This window comes from Pseudorca crassidens, chromosome 1 (genome assembly GCF_039906515.1).
Source record: "Pseudorca crassidens isolate mPseCra1 chromosome 1, mPseCra1.hap1, whole genome shotgun sequence".
Classification (NCBI taxonomy): domain Eukaryota; kingdom Metazoa; phylum Chordata; class Mammalia; order Artiodactyla; family Delphinidae; genus Pseudorca; species Pseudorca crassidens.
In genome coordinates, this window is record NC_090296.1 from 64,949,451 (window position 1) to 64,955,450 (window position 6,000).

Below are 6,000 nucleotides of genomic sequence, written 5' to 3' on the forward strand. Positions count from 1 at the left end.
GTTTTCCCAGAACCACTTATTGAAGAGGCTGTCTTTTCTCCATTGTATATTCTTGCCTCCTTTCTCAAAGATAAGGTGACCATATGTGTGTGGGTTTATCTCTGGACTTTCTATCCTGTTCCATTGATCTATATTTCTCTTTTTGTACCAGTACCATACTGTCTTGATTACTGTAGCTTTGTAGCATAGTCTGAAGTCAGGGAGCCTGATTCCTCCAGCTCCGTTTTTCTTTCTCAAGATTGCTTTGGCTATTCGGGGTCTTTTGTGTCTCCATACAAATTGTGAAATATTTTGTTCTAGTTCTGTGAAAAATGCCATTGGTAGTTTGATAGGGATTGCATTGAATCTGTAGATTGCTTTGGGTAGTATAGTCATTTTCACAACATTGATTCTTCCAATCCAAGAACATGGCATATCTCTCCATCTGTTTGTATCGTCTTTAATTTCTTTCATCAGTGTCTTATAGTTTTCTGTGTATAGGTCTTTTGTCTCCTTAGGTAGACTTATTCCTAGGTATTTTATTCTTTTTGTTGCAGTGGTAAATGGGAGCATTTCCTTAATTTCACTTTCATATTTTTCATCATTAGTGTATAGGAATGCAAGAGATTCTGTTCATTAATTTTGTATCCTTCTACGTTACCAAATTCATTGATTCGCTCTAGTAGTTTTCTGGTAGCATCTTTAGGAGTCTCTGTGTGTAGTATCATGTCATCTGCAAACAGTTATTCTATTCTGTTCTACTCTATTCTATTCCATCTTCTTTATCCATTCATTTATCAATGGACATTTAGGTTTCTTTAATATCTTGGCTATTGTAAATAATGCTGCAGTGAACATAAGGGTGCATATATCTTTTCAAATTAGTGTTTTCCTTTTCTTCAGACAAATACCCAGGAGTGGAATTGCTGGATCAAATGGTAGTTCTGTTTTTAATTTTTTGAGGAACCTCCATACTGTTTTCCATGGTGGCTGTACCAATTTACATTCCCACCAACGGTGCACATCCGTTCCAACACTTGTTATTTGTTGTCTTTTTAATAATAGCCATTCTGACAGGTGTGAAGTGATGTCTCATTGTGGTTTGATTTGCATTTCCCTGATGATCAGTGATGTTGAGCATCTTTCCATGTGTCTGTTGGCCATCTGTATGTCTTCTCTGGAAAAATGTCTATTCAAAGTCTCTGCCCATTTTTTAATTGAGCTGTTTGTTTTTTGTTGTTGAGTTGTATGAGTTCTTTATATATTTTGGATATTAACCCTTCAATGAATATATGATTTGCAATATCTTCTCCCATTTGGTAGGTTTCCTTTTCCTTTTGATGATGGTTTCCTTCACTGTACAGAGGCTTTTTAGTCTGATGTAATTCCATTTGTTTATTTTTGCTTTTGTTTCCCTTGCCTTTGAATCAGATCCACCAACACGTCAGTAAGACTGGTGTTTTCTTACTGCCTATGTTTTCTTCTAGGAATTTTATGGTTTCAGGTCTTACATTCAAATCTTTAATCCATTGTGAGTTAATTTTTGTGTATGGTGTAAGATAGCAGTCTAGTTTCATTCTTTTACATGTAGCTGTCCAGTTTCCCCAACACCATTTATTGGAGAGACTGTTCTTTCTCCATTGTATGTTCTTTGCTCCTTTGTCATAGATTAATTGTACATATGTGAGGTGGTTAATTTCTGGACTCTCAGTTCTGTTTCATTGATCTGTGTGTCTGTCATTGTGCTAGTACCATGCTGTTTTGCTTGCTACAGCTTTGTAGTTAGCTTGAAATCAGTCAGTGTGATACCTCCAGTTTTGTTGTTCTTTTTTCAAGATTGTTTTGACACTAATCTTGCTTTAAAATCACCTCTGTCATAGCACTCTCCTGCTTAAAAACCTTAGTACCTGTTTTCTGAGGTCAAAATGCTTTTGCTTGGCATCTGTGTGCCTGTGCTAGGGTCCTAACTAAGTATCAGGTACAAAGAAAAACAGAGGACTAATCAGGAATTTAGGAGACTTGGATTCTAGTTCTGGTTCTTCCACTATCTAGTTGGGTGACATTGGACTCACTCACATTCTTACTCTGGGTAGCGTTGACCTTGAAGATAAGATTCAAGGTAGACTAGACCAGCCAGGAAAAGAGCCCTCTTTAAAGTAGCTATGGAGAGCAGCTTCTCAAATGATTCTTAATGATCCCTGCCTTCTAGTATGCACCCCCTTGTCTGATCCCCTCCCCTTGAGTGCAGGCCACACCTAAGGACTTGCTTGTAACAAAAAAATGCAGCAAAAGTGAAGGGATGTCACTTCTTAGCTTCGATTACAAAAGACTTGTTCTTTGCTTGCATTCTCTCTCTGGCTTTTCTTGCTTTCTCTCTGATGAAGCAAGTTGCCATGTTGGGAGCTGCTCTGTGGAGATGTCCTTGTGGCAAGGAACTGAGGGCAGCCACCAGGCAGATGCCAGGTTGTGAGTGGCCCCATAAAGAGGACTACAAGGAACTGGCAAGGAACTGATGCCTCTAGTTAACCATAGGAGAGAGCTTGGAAGCAGATCCTCACCCATTTGAGCCTTGAGATGACTACAGTCCTAGCTGATACCTTGATTGTATCCTCATGGGACACTCTGAGCCAGGGGACCCCTCTAAGCTGTGCTCTGGTTCTTAACCCCCAGGAACTGTGTGATAATGAAAATGTTGATGTCTTAAGCCACTAAGTTTTGGGATAATTTGTTACACAGCAATAGATAATGAATATAGTAGTACTTAAAGACCCAACATCATTTGGAAAGGGAGGGAAATTAGGGGCAAATTACTTAGAAGTTAAAGCTATTGAAGTTGACAGTGTGTCTATGAAACTGAATTTAACTTTGATAGTTTGAAATTATTCAGTGACTCTCAGATGCACAAAGTAAATAAGAAACTAAAGTAATAAACAATACCAATAAGTCTCGGTCCAGAGACTAAGATTAATTTTCAGCATTCAGAGGACCATGTTTGGTCTTCCAGAGAATGACTACTGTTTTGGCACAATGTAAAGGACTGTCTCCTCATGAATTGGGGGATAGAAGATCTGAGTAAAACATTGGTATGCAGGCCCAAAATGACTAGTTTCAACCAATTTCCTGGTAATCATGATGAAAAAGAAAATTCGTAACATTTTTATGAATGTTACAGAGCTACACTGTCTAGTGCTGTATCCACTAGCCACATGTGATTATTTAAATATAAATTAAAAATAATTAAAATGAAATACCATTTAAAATACAGTCCCTCGGTCATACTAGCCACATTGTGGTACTCAGTAGCCTCAAGAACCAGTGGCCACAGTACTGGGCGGTGCCGTTATAGAACATTTCCAGTGTTGCGGAAGGTTCCATTGGGCGGCCCTGCTGTGAAGTGTTTTCACCAATTTCAGTCCTGGCACCAATGCTTCCAAAGTTTATTTCACTGTTGTTCTCTTCATATATGGTTAACCAGTATAAAAGGTCAGCTGTTCCTGGATACCCCGGAGAGGGGTCGACCTAAAGGTATTCTGAGCACATTGCATGGCACCCAAACCGAGTGGGGAGAATCTGTGTTCTGAAAAGTGTTAGAAGGCTAGTACCAAAAAGCAGTACCTAAGACCCGGTCTTAAGGTGAGCCTGTGGGAACCACCACTTCCGATGTGAGCTCCTTCATCACCCTGGGCTGCAGCTTTCCTGTTGTCCAATGAGAGCAGAGGACCAAACAATCTTTTAAGTTCCTTCAAGCTCTAGGCTCAATGACTCTGTATATTACTCCGATGAGAAAGCTATTGCATGTCTGAATTATTGACTCACAGATGCAGGATGGGCATCTTGTGACTGGTTTAAAATGACCTCCTGCAGGGTTTCCTCCAGTGTGGGGCTCCTTCCTTCTCCCGGGATGACATCAGGACCCAGGAAGAGGTTGGAGGAAGGGAGGAGGGCTGCACCTGGGGACTTCAGCCATCTTCCCCTGAAGACCAGGCCATTCCTAACTCCCAGTCCTTGTACATCCCTCATGGGTCATGTGGACTGTGGGAGTTTCTTCCACACCACGTGACCACTGTAGGGTGTCCAGCTTGGTGATCTCTCAGAGCTTTCTCAACCACAGTATTTTGCCACCATTTTCACTGCCCTGTGGTTATTTTATGTTGCTCTGGGGTTAAGATGCTTGAAAATTTGCTGACCTACTCTTTTCTGGAGGCAAGAAACCAGTCCTTGAGCACTGGGTTCTCCCAACTTTATCTGCTCATCCCAAGTACTTCTTATCCCCATTGGCTCTTGGATCTTTTTTTTAGTATTTATTTATTTTTGTCTGTGTTGGGTCTTTGTTTCTGTGTGAGGGCTTTCTCTAGTTGTGGCGAGTGGGGGCCACTCTTCATTGCGGTGCGCGGGCCTCTCACTATCGCGGCTTCTCTTGTTGCAGAGCACAGGCTCCAGACACGCAGGCTCAGTAGTTGTGGCTCACGGGCCTAGTTGCTCCGTGGCACATGGGATCTTCCCAGACCAGGGCTCGAACCTGCGTCCCCTGCACTGGCAGGCGGATTCTCAACCACTGCGCCACCAGGGAAGCCCCAACTCTTGGATCTTTAAGTCTGGCCCAGGGTCGGGGTAGAGAGTAGCTTCCAAAATTCACATCTGACCTCTTACCCTTTACCACTCCTCTCCTTCCTTCACCTTTTCGTCCAAAATGCCTGTCCATCCTCTCCTGCCTCTCTACACTGGCTTTTAGCAAACTTTGTCCTCTCATACCCTGAAAAGAATTCTGAAAAACTTGCCCATTTTTAGCTTGGTATTTAAATTTTTTATCATAAGTTTAATAATAGTAAAAGATGTAATCTCTGGTGTAGTTTATATATATGCTCTAAATTTTTGTTAAAACCTCAGAACATTAGATTTTGCTCATTCAATATGTAGAAAACATTTACACAGAACCTAACTGGCAAAGTCAGTTTTCGTTGTCTAGCCAATCAGCCATACTTTCTGTCAGAACAAGTCTCGATTTTATTTCTCAGGTTAAGTCAGTGTTTCAATGTAAGTCCTCATGGCAACCATATCACTTCTGAATTCTAATACATAGAAACAAACGGATGAGGCAATGAGCTGTGCATGACTCTACAGCCTGGATGAACTAAGACTCCGTGACCCTCAGTATTTTCCTGTGAACTCACCTGATGCTACTCTCAAAGAACTCTCCCTCGGGGGCATGCGTTCAACTGTCCAGGCATTCGGTGACCCAGAGAATTTTGCACCCTGGGGCAATGAATTATTTTAGGATTCTAGATGGTGAGAGAGATGATTTTCTTTTGTAAAGGAGGAGAACAATTTGAAAAGGCAGGTTAATCTGCCAGTTCTAAAGGCAGGTGCATTTTAGGAAAGAATACGCATGGAAGTTGACAGTTCCCTTAAAATTCCCAGGGACCAAGCACTGCTTAAGGAGTCTCCATGCTCCCCCGACCCCACCTCCATGCCTCTCCACCCCAGGGGTGCACGCAGGCCAACGTGAAGGCCACAGCTTTCCAGTAAAGCTCTGTGCTCAGACCCCCAGCTTTGCTCTTACAGTGTTGAAAAAGGAAAGTTTTAGAATTTAGGCAAAATCTTTTTTCCTCTTAACAAAGCCTGGAATTATCTTGTTGTGCACTTAAGAAATTTAGTTTGACACTCTAAGCTGAGTAATGACTTTGTTCTAGTTGGGTATTCAGCCTTCCCCGAAGTAGTCAAGCCCATTGATTCAATGAGTGAGGGGGTTATAGGACAACATCACTTATGAGGAATGAAAATTATTTTTGGTTTAATATTTCAAGGGTATCATCTTTTCCTTATCTGTCATTGGGAACAGGGATCAAACTGACTTTGCGTTGGTACAGAGTAGGACCAAGGGAATGTGACATGCAGGAGGAGATTTTGAGTTGCTCTGAGGCACAAAGAGAGTTGTGAAATCATGCCTCCTGTGACCCAGATGTCACAGGGCCTCTGCCTGTGCAAGTGGAAGTAAGGTCGACTTGCCCTCAGTGCTCTGTT